The sequence below is a fragment of the Emys orbicularis genome, chromosome 2, assembly GCF_028017835.1.
Source record: "Emys orbicularis isolate rEmyOrb1 chromosome 2, rEmyOrb1.hap1, whole genome shotgun sequence".
Taxonomy (NCBI): Eukaryota; Metazoa; Chordata; order Testudines; family Emydidae; genus Emys; species Emys orbicularis.
This window is the reverse complement of record NC_088684.1, coordinates 107466497-107480897: the sequence shown is the minus strand read 5'-3', so window position 1 is coordinate 107480897 and position 14401 is coordinate 107466497.

Here is a 14401-nt window from a genome sequence, read left to right as displayed (position 1 = left end):
CCCTTCCCCCCCTTCAGACAGAATCCCCTCTAAAAGACACTCTCGGAAACAGTACTTAACAGAAACAGATGTTTTATTATGAACCGCACATGAAAAGGGGGGGAGGAAACTTGGACGTGGGCTATTGTGAGATGGGTAGGAAAGGGCTTTTCAAACTTTGGAACGAGAGCCTTCCATTGCTGCAGCAGTGTGCAGGGGCCGACTGAAAGTTTTAACGGCCCTTGCCGCCCCTACTTCTTTGGACTTTTGGTGAGGGGGGTGTGGGACTTGGTGGCGGGGGAGGGCGGTTAGAGATAGACAGCAGCAGGGCTCTGTCCTCCTGCCTCCGGTCTTGCAGAACATCCACTAGGCGCCGGAGCGTCTCCGTTTGCTCCCTCATTAGTCCAAGCAGGGTTCGAGTAGCCTGCTGGTCCTCCTGGCGCCACCTCTCCTCCCGTTCCATGACTGCTCTGTGCATTTGTGACAAGTTCTCCCTCCACTGTGTCGTCTGGGCTGCCTGCTCTCGTGAGCACTCCATAAGTTCATAAAACATGTCTTCACGCGTCTTTCTCTTCCTTCTCCTAATCTGCGCTAGCCTCTGGGAGTGTGATGCCAGGCTGGGTTGGGAGACAGTCGCAGATGTGTCTGTGGGAATGGGAAAAAGGGAGTAAATTCCTGAGACAGATAAATGAAGTTGCTAACAAAGAACATAGTCTTTCTCTGTGAACAACACCATGCACTGGACCTTTCACATGCGCACACAGGACAAGGTCGAATTTTCGGCCCTCGCCTTCAGTGCCTGGGGTCTTGCAGTTGCGATCAGAGAAGCGTGGCAGGACACCTCTACTTTTGTTGCAGGAAAACATGGTAAGCCGTAGACTTGTGGCAGCTTAAAAATGTAATAGTAGCACTGGGCTCCTTTCGCACTGAATGCAAGGCCACTCTCTGCTGGCAGCAATCAGGGAAGCATGAGCTCTGCCCCTGTCCCACCACCTCGCGGCTGTCCCCGGGAAAGATCACTGTATGCTGCCCCTCTGCCGCCTCCACCGCGTGGCTGTAAAGCAGTCCCAATACTAACATTCCCCTCCCTAATTTAAAGCAGGGCGTCATGTGCGATATAACTCTAATGAGGATCTCGGAGAGCGAGAGGGGAAGAATGCTTCGGGAGACCATGCAGAGGCCAGGGCCGTATGCCGCCATGCTGTGCCGTGCCATGATCCCAGACTACTTACTGGACTCATGGCGTGGGAACGTGTGTTACCACGGTGGACCAGTTATGTTAAAATTACATGTTTAGATGTTTAAAGCACTCACTGCTTGATCCTTCCCCTGATTCGGTGTCCGGGGTAACGGCTGTGGATGGTTGGTAGGGGATCTCGGTAAGGGTGATGAAGAGCTCCTGGCTGTCGGGGAAATCAGTGGTGCAAGCGCTGTCGACTGCCTCGTCCTCCTCATCTCCTTCCTCATCTTCCCCGTCCGCTAACATTTCCGACGAGGAACCGGCCGTGGACAGTATCCCATCCTCTGAGTCCACGGTCACTGGTGGGGTAGTGGTGGCGGCCGCACCTAGGATGGAATGCAGTGCCTCGTAGAAACGTGATGTGTGGGGCTGGGATCCGGAGCGTCGGTTTGCCTCTTTGGTTTTTTGGTAGCCTTGTCTCAGCTCCTTGATTTTCACGCGGCACTGCGTTGCATCCCGGCTGTATCCTCTCTCTGCCATGGCTTTAGAGATCTTCTCGTAGATCTTTGCATTCCTTCTTTTGGAGCGCAGCTCTGAAAGCACGGACTCATCGCCCCACACAGCGATGAGATCCAAGACTTCCCGATCAGTCCATGCTGGGGCCCTCTTTCTATTAGATTGCACGGCCATCTCTGCTGGAGAGCTCTGCATCGTTGCCAGTGCTGCTGAGCTCTCCACGCTGTCCAAACAGAAAATGAGATTCAAACTGCCCAGACAGGAAAAGGAATTCAAATTTTCCCGGGGCTTTTCCTGTGTGGCTGGTCAGAGCATCCGAGCTCGAAGTGCTGTCCAGAGCGTCAACAGAGTGGTGCACTGTGGGATAGCTCCCGGAGCTATTACCGTCGATTTCCATCCACACCTAGCCTAATTCGATATTGCCATTTCGAATTTAGCGCTACTCCTCTCGTTTTCGAGGAGTACAGAAGTCGAATTTAAGACAGCTCTATGTCGAATTAAATAGCTTCGTGGTGTGGACGGGTGCGGGGTTAATTCGATGTAACGGCGCTAAATTCGATATAAACTCCTAGTGTAGACCAGGCCTGAGAGGCTAAATTCCTGCAACTAACAGAAAATATTTAAGACTCCTATTCAGACATTTGGTCTGACAAGAACTCGTTCTGCATTTTTTTCACTTGTGCTTTGAATTAATACTTTATATGACCTGTGTTACAATAGTAATTGATTTACAAAACAACCTTCATATATTATATGCAAACTGATTCTTCTACCAAATAGGAAAGACTTTCCCAATGCAACAGTTTGCATGCTGAGCTGAAAAGCAAACACAGCTATCTGATTAATTGATTCTGACCTCATAAATATTATACTTTGGGGGCTCTAATGGAACTTCCTGAGGGTAAATTGCATGGTTCACCTCATTCATTTATATCTCTGGCTGACAGATGTACATTATGAAATGTCACTGAATATGCTGGCAATAAATGAGGTCTAACATTAGCATCTTGATTTTGTTTTCCTGAAGGAACACTTTTGTTAAATGACTCCGACACCAGTAAAAATATTATTCTCCACCATGTACATTTCTTTCTATTTTAATCAGTCTCTCAGAAATACATACTGGTCTTTCAAAAATCAGAGACCTGGTAAATTAATAAAACAGGCTGCTCTTTGTTGTGTGTGCCTCCATTGTGGAGTCATATTATTAGAGAATATTAGATTGTAACAAGCATTTGATAGTGTGGCAGTTGTGCTAATGTTATGGTTATTACCTTTACTAGCATGCAATGAAATACAGTTAATTAAAATGCAGTGAAGAAACTGCTCTCTCCTCACACCCCAAAAAAGAATATAAATGTATTGTTGCAGTCAGCATACAGAATCCCCTGACCCTTTGCATTTATCCAGACATTATTTCATTTTATTTTATAATTTTTATTGCCAGTTGAGAATGATAAAACTCTATATAGAGGTCTGGGGAGCAACCGCAAATAACCATAACGTGTGCAATTTAATGAACTGATATATCGTACTGCATCATAATAAAACTCATAACAATATGGCCATGCTCCTATAGGGTGTGCAAATTTCAATAACCCACTAATCCTGGCCATGAACAAACCATGACTGCAAATGTAACTTCGCCTTAGAAAAAAGGGCAGCAGATCCAGTGGCAAATGCAATAGTTAAAGAAAACAAACCACACTTTTGGGTCTAAAGCCCACACTACTGCTATCCCTCTCTCCAGCCCCAGCCACCCCCCGCCAGCATTAAAATAAAGATTAAGTGTTGTGCTTTTAAAGAGATCATTGGGGGGGGGAAATGTATCTGTCATGGGTCATTGTCACATATCGCAGGCTTATGAATTTAAACAAGCTTAAAAATTTCACCAATATCATGTTATCTTCAACCTCAATGTGGCTGCCCTCTGCACTATTGCACAAGCAGGAAAGGTCCAAGGAGAATCCCAGATTTGTACTCTCTGTGCAGAGACTGGCTGCTGCATCCCCTTGAGTACAAAGGAGCACTCCTGATAGACAACAAAGGTGGCAGGACAGCGGAGCTGGCTGGCCATAGAGGAGAGCGATGTTACAGTATCAGCAGACCTAGAAATGGTAGAAAAACGAAAGGAATAAAGGAAGAGCTGTTTGTTACCACAGGTGTGATTATTAAATTTAATCTCAGGCCCAGATTGTGCCAAGAGCTGTGTTGGGGCACTAGTGGTGGAGGGGCAAAAGGAACTCTCCTCCCTTGCATCCAAGAGCAGAGGGCAGTCACAACCATAGTCCTTATGTTCCCTGGTAAATTCTAGGCTTTCAAAGGGACAGAAAAGAGTGGACTGAGTGCACAGAGCATTAGTTAGTAGAAGCGCAGCAAGAGAGGGAGCAGAAGGTGCTGTTTATGCAGTGTGCTCTCACAGTGCCTCCAGAAGCCACCTGACTCTGAGGCTGAGGACCAGGTGGCCATGGTGTGGGGAGGGGGCAGGGTAGATCCCTATCTCTGGAAAATGAGAAGCCTCCCCAACACCCCAAGCAGGCTGAAAGAGCACAAGCTGTCTGGACTGCAGGGGGCTGGGACGCCACAAGAGAGGCTCCTTCCTGTCCCAGTATTGTCAAACTGCTTCTCCAAAAGTCATGAGTCATGCCCCATAAAATCATGAGATTGTCATAAAAATCATGAGACTGGGAATTCTTTTTCTTTGCCTTCTGGTGCTGGAGTGTTCAGGGTTCACATTTTCCAGCTTTTCTCCACAAAGATGAAAGCTAGAAACATGAGCTGTCTGAGGGACGACAATTCTGTTTACGGCAACTTTTGAGGTTTTGAAATTGGTTTTCGTTCACATTAACCACCAGTGCATCACACTGACATACCCATTTCTCATGAGGGAGCTGCATGGCCTCAGATACATGGCTAAGTGCACACAAAAAAGAAGGAGGAGGGAATTTGTGCACTCAAGTACCTGTTTGCACACACTTGGTTTGCAAGCATGTGTGTAGCTTGGATACAGGCGAGTCTCATCTTACGTGGGGGTTCCGTTCCACGGTTAGCGCGTAAAGCGAAAACCGCGTATAGTCAAAATTACATTGAGTTGAATGGCGGGCGGAATTGCCCGCACTACAGGTACAGTATTAAAATTGTCATTTTTCTCTTTTTTGTTGTTTTTTTTGTTTTTGCCGACCGCGTAAAGCTGAAATCGCGCATGTTAAATGCGCGTAAGATGTGACAGACCTGTACATACCGTAATTACCTATTTATATATAGGAAGCAAATTACAGGCTTTTTAAAAAAAATTTGGTGGTGTTTTAGTCTTTTGTTTTTCTCCATTAAAGAGTTCATCAGTAATTTTGCTAAAAACAGGACCACAACAACAGTTTTTTTCTCTCTTTTAACCCTTGCCCGGTCCTTCAATGCCTAGAGTGCAGCGGATATTTTTACAGTTACAATACAATTCCTTCAGTATTTTATTTTCACCACAAAGCAATCTTTAATAAATGGCATGGGCAAAATGTAAATTAATTTGCTCCACTACCATAGCTCACCAGCATCCTAAGAGGGTACAACTGCCAAGGGTATGGGCTGCCTTCAGATTTAAGATAGATCAGTTTCACTTCTCTGGCTTTAGAAATCAATTATTTTACCCACCCCTCGCTAAGAAAGCAAGTCTGTGTCTGCCATACCACAACCCACCATGACACAGTAAGCACTCATATGAAAGATACTTAATTTGACCAGCAGTATTTAAAGAATGTAGAGCCACTGACAGTGTCATCCAATTCTTGAACAAAAATATCAACAATAGAACGCACACATCATTTAAGAACATTTCTTTTCTACAGTGACATTTCTCTCGAAGACCAAATCAGAATTCGTTTTTAACTTTAAGAAGTCTGAAATGTATTGTCAACGTCCTTTCTTTTAAAGCCATGCTATATTATATGTATCACACTGACACCCCATTACATTGGGTTCCATTAGCCATTTCTCTTTTCATCTTGATGACAGTGAGACACACATTCTTATTGACAGATGTGTCTTAGGTATTTCGGTTCTCTCTGAGGGTTTGTCTACATGGGAACACTCAGGAAAATTAATCCAAATTAATTAAAGGTGTGAATTTAAAGTGGATTGGTTAAACTGAATTAAGCCCCTGCGTGGATATTCTCCTTGAGTATTAAAGTGGCCTTAATTCTGTTTAGCTTAAGCTAAACTAACACTCAGCTTTTGAGATTCAGTAGCTTCCCAGATGAGGGCTGTATGAGGATAACTTTTAGAAAAGCATTTGACACCTTTTGGAAAGAGAAATAGAATCAGTGTAACGACTACATTTCAGAGAAGCAATGGAGAAGGTAGGAGCAGCCTCTGACCTGTAATATTGTTATCTTTAATATTAATGTTTACTATTGTTCATAATCTCTGCAGCAGACAGGATAAGGTAGTCTGGGGACAGAGAGACAATGCCCCCAAAACTATCATAAAACTTAAGAAATGTATTCAGTATGAAGGAGCAGAATATATTTGAGGTGGTGTATTTGGTGGAGAGGCACACCAGCTGTGGAAGCTGGTGACATCTGACTAGGGTGACCAGACATCCCGATTTTATCAGGACTGTCCTGATATTTCCTTGTTTGTCCCTGTTGTATCCACCAGGCAAAGTATTAACAACTTCAACAGAACTTTATTTACAGTGCAAGTCTCTTCTCCAAGCTGTAGCTGCACACTCTGTAACTCTCCCAGCCTCCTCAACTCCTCCCTCGTCCTTCCTGTTTCCTGTCCTTTCAGACTCCCAACAGCCAGTGCTCCCAGTTCTAATAATACAAGCAGCATCTAAACACCACATTCCCTCCTCTCTTAAGAAACTTTCCAAATTAAAATAAACATTGTTGTTCTAACCCCAGGAACAAATATGAAACAAGACACTATACTGTTGGCAGGAATATTACACTGAAAACACTGTAGTCTTTAGTCCAGGCAGGTGGTCATCTGAGTCTGACAGGCCGTCTCTCAAGCCCCAGTTCCAGTGCAATGTCTTGTTGTGTTGGTTCTACAGTGAAGTCATCCAATGCAGACTGGGTATTGGCATAATCTCCTCTTGGTGCATAGGCAGGTGCAAGATAAGAAGCATTCCATACCCGCCCATCAGAAAGTCGATAGGTGTAAGGTCCCTTCTTCTTTATGATTTTAAGAGGAGCTGTGAATTTATGGTCCCCTTTGCGTAAGATTCCAGGTTTCTGTATTCTAACAAAGGAACCACGCTCAAACTTTGGTTCCTTAGCACCCCGCCATTTGTCTGTGAAAGCCTTAGACTTTGCTTTGTTCTGTTCAACTGTCTTTCTCTCAGCATTACTTAGTGTCCTTGAAGCAAATGCAACAGTCCTCTCTGTGTTGTCCTCATGAAGTTGTGTGAGGACAGCCCCAAGTCCATAATCAGAAGCATCAGTAGTTACAATTGTGGGCAATGAGGGACTGAATAATGCAAGTACTGGACTATGTACAATCAAGTCTTTCACCCTTTCGAAACTAACTTGTGCATCCGTTGTCCACACTAAGGTTGAACTTCTCCGTAGTAATTCTCGTAACGGTTCAATGACAGAAGCATAATTGGGAATGAATTTTGCATACCAGGAGGTAAGACCCAAGAAGGAACGTAAGGTTTGCAAATCTGTTGGAGGAGGAGCATTTGAAATTGCCAGGATATGATCTGGATCAGGTTTTAGTCCAGCCTGTGAAATTGTATGCCCCAGAAAGGAGAGTTCCGTTTGTCTAAATTTGCATTTGGACCTATTGAGCTTGAAGCCTGCTTTGCTGATGCAGTTTAGTACAGACTGCAGGTTATTGTCATGCTCCTCAGTAGTATTTCCAAACACAATAATATCATCCAAATAGCACTGAACTCCATGTTGATTCTTCAGAATCAATGACATCATTTTTTGAAAGGCACTTGGGGCTGATGCGAGACCGTATGGAACACGTTTAAAACGAAATAGTCCCTCATGTGTAATAAATGCTGTGAGGTCTCTGCTATCTTCATGAAACATAACCTGGTGGTATGCGCTCTGCAAATCAAGAGTAGAAAACATCTTTGCTCCACGGAGTTCTGCAAATACTTCCTCTATGTGAAGAAAAGGATGGCTGTCAATCACAATAGCTTTATTTGGCTCCCTTAAGTCCACACAAAGGCAAATGTCTCCACCCTTCTTCTGCGTCACTACTATAGGTGAAACCCATTCCGAGGAGTTAATCTCTTCAATAATGTCCTTTTGAACAAGTTTTCTAAGTTCCTCTGAAACAGCTTCCCTGACTGAAAATGGTAAGCGCCGTAATTTCTGTCGTACAGGCAACACATTATTCCGCATTTTAACTTTATGCAGAAACCCATAAGCACAGCCGAGTTTCTCCTCAACCTGGAGTTGGGTCCCAGCTGAAACTGGTGTGTGTACTGCAAGAGTGCTTTGCTGAGGAAGATCAATTCGTCCATTAACTACCCTGAGATTTAAAGCAGCTAATAAATCTCTGCCAAGGATAGCAGTGCCTTTGTGGACAATGTAGAACTCCGCAGTTACACAGCGATCACCAAAAGTAACTATTGCTGGCAGGCAGCCATGTACTGGAATATGGTTTTTCAAATAGCATACCAAGTGAAGTTTGGGTTCAGTAAGAGGCACATCTTTAAAGTAATGCAAATAGATGGAATCAGGTAGTATAGATACTGCTGAGCCAGTGTCCAACATTAGCTGAATAGAGTGTGATTTGCCTGAGGGTATGGCAGAAACATTTACAGTGCACTTTATCTGTTCTGGAATATGTGCAGTAGTGATGCTGTCTACACTCAGCACAGTAACATCTGGTATTGTAACTGCATGCACCTGTTGATTGAACTGGCTACTGCAACATACTTTAGCAAAATGACCAATCTTTTTGCAATGATTGTACTGAGCTACTTTTGCTGGACATCCTGTGTAGCTTGCAAGATGTTGTGGGGATCCACAGCGAAAGCATGCTTTTACTGTATTTTGCATTTGCTGATTCAGTGGCTTTTCATTAGTTTTCTTTTTGCAATAGTTTGTCTGCAGTGATAGTGAACTTTTCTGCAAAGGAGTCACAGCCTGGACTGGGCCTCCTGTACCCTTGCTCATTATTTTGACTTCAGCTGTAGCTGACTCAATCTGAGTAGCAATGGTTATTGCTTTTTCTAGTGTAAGTTGTGGTTCTAGAAGAAAGCGTTATCTTACATGAAGCATTGTTGTTTTCTCAATGAGCTGCTCTCTAATCATCTCATCTGCCATATTCCCAAAGTCACAAGTTACAATCAGACTCCTCAGGGAAGCCATATACTGCATTATAGTCTCCCCTGGTTTCTGCTCACGCTGGCGAAATCTGTAGCGATTAGCTACTACATTCACTTTGGGCACAAAAAAGTTCTTTAATGCAATGAGTGCAGTCTCATATTTATCATCTGCAAGGGGAAAAGTGTAAAATATACACTGTCCTTCTGCTCCAAGGCAGTGGATTAGCAGAGCACGCTTTCTTACTTCAGAAATCTCTGTAGCACTGATTGCAAGCAGATAAGTCTCAAACATACGGATCCAGGCAGTAAAAGCAATTGGAGGCTCACCTGGGCTTTGCAGAAAGGGTGCAGGTGGGTTCAGAGGCAGAAGATCCATCCTCGTCGCCAAAATGTTGTATCCACCAGGCAAAGTATTAACAACTTCAACAGAACTTTATTTACAGTGCAAGTCTCTTCTCCAAGCTGTAGCTGCACACTCTGTAACTCTCCCAGCCTCCTCAACTCCTCCCCCCTCCTTCCTGTTTCCTGTCCTTTCAGACTCCCAACAGCCAGTGCTCCCACTTCTAATAATACAAGCAGCATCTAAACACCACAGTCCCGCGTCCCGACCAATGTTAGGTCGGGACACTGGACAAACAAGCAAATACTCCAGAGCCCGGAAGTGCTTGCGCCCCTCCCCCCCCACCCCGACTCCGCCCCCTCCTTCCCCCATTGGCTCCCTCCCCAAATCCCTGCCTCTTCCCCAGGCTCGCCATTCCTCCTCCCTCCAGCGCTTGTGGAGGGAGGCACCGGAGATGCAGGGGCATCGGCAGCCCAGCCCCGTTCGTTCCCCTGCGGGACCCGAGCGGGACAGGGGGGCTGGGGCCTGCTGTCCCCACTCCGGGGCCGCCGCGGGATAGCACCAGCTGGGCAGCAGCCCAGACGCAACTGGCCAGGGGCTGGGCGCAGTGTGCGCGCTGCTGGGTCCCCGCAGCAGGCCCAGGCTCGGGGGTTTCAGGCCCGGGCACCAGAGGCGCAGCCGTCGAGCTTGGCCATCGGCCGCTTCCTCCCCCCGCGGCAGTGGGAGCTGCAGCAGCAGTTGCTCCTGAGTCCCGCTGCCCGGGGGGGGGGAGAACTGCCGCCACCTGGCCCAGCGGGCCGCCCCCCTACTCTCCCTACCGCCCGACTGAGTCCTACCTGCACTCGGGGCCAGGCCGGACTCTCACTCACCCCGGCCCCGCGGTCCCCCTGCGTCTCCCGGGCCTCCCTCCAGCGCTTGTGGAATGGGGGGGGGGGTTGTTGTTTTGTTTTTTGCCCTGCCCCCTCCCGCCACGCCCCCCACCCCCCTGCGTCCCGATATTTGACTTGGGTGATCTGGTCACCCTACATCTGACAGTGGGTTAGGCAAAGCTAAAATACAGTTAAAGTGTAAGGATCCATTCACAACAAAGGTAATAAATCACTCTGTGGCAGCTGACAGGGGAAGAGGAAGCATTTCTCCTAGGAGACCTTTTTTGTTTTTCCATGAACAACAGTGCAATATGATTCATCTAAACCACATTAGATAAATGTTTCACAAATGGAAGCCACACGGTTTATGACTGAATATTTTCAAACCATTAAAAAAAGGAGTTTTGATGTATAATAAAGACACAAATAGAATGCATTTTACATAGGGCTAGAATGTGACCTGGGCTACATTCCTGCAAAGGGAAGGGAAAAGAAGAACCTCACTTACACCCATGCACAAGCTATCTTGGGTCTGGACATGCATGGTAAGGGGACTACATGTGTCTATATATTATTCCCCAGATCAGCCAAACCCACTGCTGTACGCACACACACGCTGGCCAGAAGAGCTGAGCTGATACGATACTAGTATTGGCATTGCTGCAGATCTATACCAACAGCAAATTATAACTACAGCAGTGCAAACAACAGATTTTTCAGTTCACTGGCGATTCATTAAATTAAAAAATAAATGGTTTCTGGTCAAACAATGTGGAATGTTCCAAAATCTCCAGCAAATTGAAAAATTGGGCGGGGGGGGGGAGGCCAAATGAAACATTTCACTTTGACAAAACTGAAACATTTTGTTTCAGTTTTGACCATTTTTAAATGTTTTTGGTTAATTTTTTGTTTGTTTGTTTAGAAAAGCAATTTTTGAAATTCAAGGTTCTTTCAAACCGAAATATCAAAAGTTTCATTTAGAAAATGTTGACACAAACAAAAATTCTGAAAAAATTTAAACATTCTAAATTTCTTTTTGACCAAAACAATTCAGTGAAACCAACACAAATGTGTAAAACATTCCAGTGTCTCCGAATCTGAAACACATTTTGTCCAAAAAATTTCACCCAGTTCTAATTACAACTTCCTGAGTAGACAAGAAGGGCAGGAATTGAACATCTGAGGCACACTGCTTTGGTGGGTTAGAGTGATGTGCACCTTGTCTCCTGCTCAGAGCGGTGGTCTACAGGTATGTCTACACCGCAATCACAGATACGACTGCAGCTTGTCTAGGACATACCAAAGCTAGCTCTAATCTAGCTCGCTCAGGTACCGGAGCAGCTGCAACAGCGGGCACTTCAGCATAGGCTAGCCACCCAAGCAATTACCTAGTGAGCACTGCTGCATCTTCACAGCTCCGGTACCTGAACTAGCTAGATTGAAGCTAATTTGGGTATGTCTACACAAGCTGCACGCACACCCCATGACTGTAGTGTAGACATACCCACCGTCATAATCTAGCCCATAGTTTGAGAGATTATATATAAATACCCATATAAACACAATCACCTATGTATGTGCATAGAGTATTGGCCACACAACCTTCTCGCAGGAAATTCTGTACAACATTACACACTATTGAATTTACCACATATCTATTTTGTTCACCCTTCACTACACTCTTTCTGTCTAGATTTGGGTCTCTTTTCCTCATTCTCTTTCTTGATCTGTGGGTACTATCGGACTAGTTTATTCCCAGGCTTTTTTCTTGATCACCTTCCTGCATATGCACCTCAACCTGTTTTCTACTAGGACCCCTTCTAATTTCCATGCCTGTTCAAGTCCTTGCCCCTTTCTGATGCAACCACAAGCAAGATGCTGATACCACTTGTGCTTGCAGTTTGGTAATGTGGCCTCTGATCCACAAGGAAGTGGACTGATACCAAAAATTCATTTTACATAGGCCACATATACAGGCTTCTAAGTAAGCTTTGGTAACCTGTGCAGCCTATTTGGGGTGGGGGTGTTGGAAGTTGAATGAACTGGAAGTGCCTGTTGTCAGGAGGAATCAGGAGTCACTGCCACAGCAGGAAAGAAGGAATCTGAGTGCTCGTCACTAGGAAGAAGGAAGGCTGAAATGGGTTTGGCAGCTGCTGTGGTTTGAATCAGAGGTGCTTGTCTCAAGAGCAGGGTTTGGTCTCTGTCTTTCAAACTGTGTGCATAAAAGCGTCACAGCAAACTACCAGGTAAGGAGGCTGATAGGTATATTCTGGGAAGGCCACTGAAAGAGTAGGAGCCTCCCAAAAACCATAGGAAACTCTGCAACCAAATGCTTGGCACACACCTAGGGTCTGGAAATAAACAATTCAATTTGAACAGCAGCTGCCAACAACCAGCATCAACTAGAGATTCCATTGTGCTATACACAATTCGTACACACATAGAACAAGGGCTGTTAAGTCAGCCCCCCACCATAGAGACACCATCTACCAACTGTGTTCTAAGAACATTTCATATGCTTAGAGTTTGTGTGGTTCAGCTTTTATGGCAAAGAAATGGAAGTATGGAACCAACCAGGAACTCTCTTCACCTTCTCAGAAACTTGAATCAGCCCATATTCCAAATTCAGAATAGCTCCCCTAATCAGAAAAACTTTCAAAAACTGTTTGTATTTTCATCCCATCCGATTGAATTCTCTATTTCACTTTTCATAGCCTATCAATCGGACGCTTAAAAAGGAGGCGAGTGCTGTTGGGAGGATTTTCAGATGTTATGCTGAAGTTACTCTCAAGGATTCTGTCCAGTCTTCCGAGTGGCAGCTACCACCATGGTTACTTCTTTCTCCTTTAGTTGTTTTTGTAACTGATTTTTCTGTAATGATTCCCTCCTCTGCTCTGCAGAGTTGCTTGGGAAAAGGCTGCCCTCCAGTGGAATTCTGAGTAGTAATTGGACAGCTTTCAGTCTCCCAAGAAGAGAATCTTTTATCCTGATCTAGACCACAGAGGGGCAGCAAAGGGGACGTAGTGTTAGTAACTGGAGTTTAAAGAACCGCTGACATCCTGTTGTTTACCGTCTTCTAAGATTTTCTCACAACAGGGAAAGGTAACTCTGCTTTTCTCAACCATTCCTCAAAACACAGAATTGACCAAATTCCACATAATCATTATAGATAAATATGTTTGCTGTCAGTAACCTACATAGTTTTGAAAAACCCTGATTTTAACATCATGATTTTTTCTAGTTCCATCAAATTTAGCTTTGTGGAAAACTTACTGAAACAAAACCAGTAGAGTAGAAAAAAATGTAAGAGGAAAGAGTGAATTCCACAAGGGTCTGTGATTATTAGTTGGGGAAAAGCTCTGTTAAATTTCTTTAAAATATCAGCACCATCACCTCTGAACTTTGCTGAAATTCCTCAGTGCCCAGAATCCAAACAAAGGTGATCAAATATTTTTCCAAGTTATTAGAAAAAGCTAGAAAAAAATATTGAAAATATTTTCACCTCCTCTTCGTTTTTGTGAATGGTACCTAAATCCCCTGCTGAAACTAGCCCCCACAAAAGGAAACGTTTTGATAATGTCAAAATGTTTTTTTAGACATTTCTGACACTTATTTCTTTTTTTGTTTTTGATCAAAATAATGTACTGAAAATCACCACAAATTCACAAAATGTTTCAGCCGACCCGAATCTGCAATTTTCACTGGAAAGGAGTTTCAGCCAAAAAATTTCGCCTAGCTCTCTATACTATACATTAACTGATAAAAGAATACAGCAGCTGGCCTCCTACTAAATACAGCATAATAGTTCTTTCACTATCTACCTACTCGATTCATTCAGATACTTTACATTTGTTCTCCATTATCAAAAACTATAAGTTCAGAACAGGGATGGCTCTGTTTGATATCTGGCCAGATATTGGTTCCCACTACAGCTTTCAAAAATAAATTCTGCCCCTAGAAGTATGCGTGCAATTCCCACTGAAGCCATGCACGTACAGAGGGTTGCTTTTAGCCCTAAGACTTTGGTAGGAATGCCAGCCTCTGCCATTTTGTTTTGCCACAGAAATCCAAGTCTGCAAAATATTTTGGATGAAAGCATACATGTTCATATTTTCACATAGGAATCATTTCACTCAGAGTAGTGAGCACTTCTGGGGTGGAACACAGCAGCTGTCCATTGGCACCCAGCAGCACTACATAACAGTTTTACTACACATTATTTTTCTTCT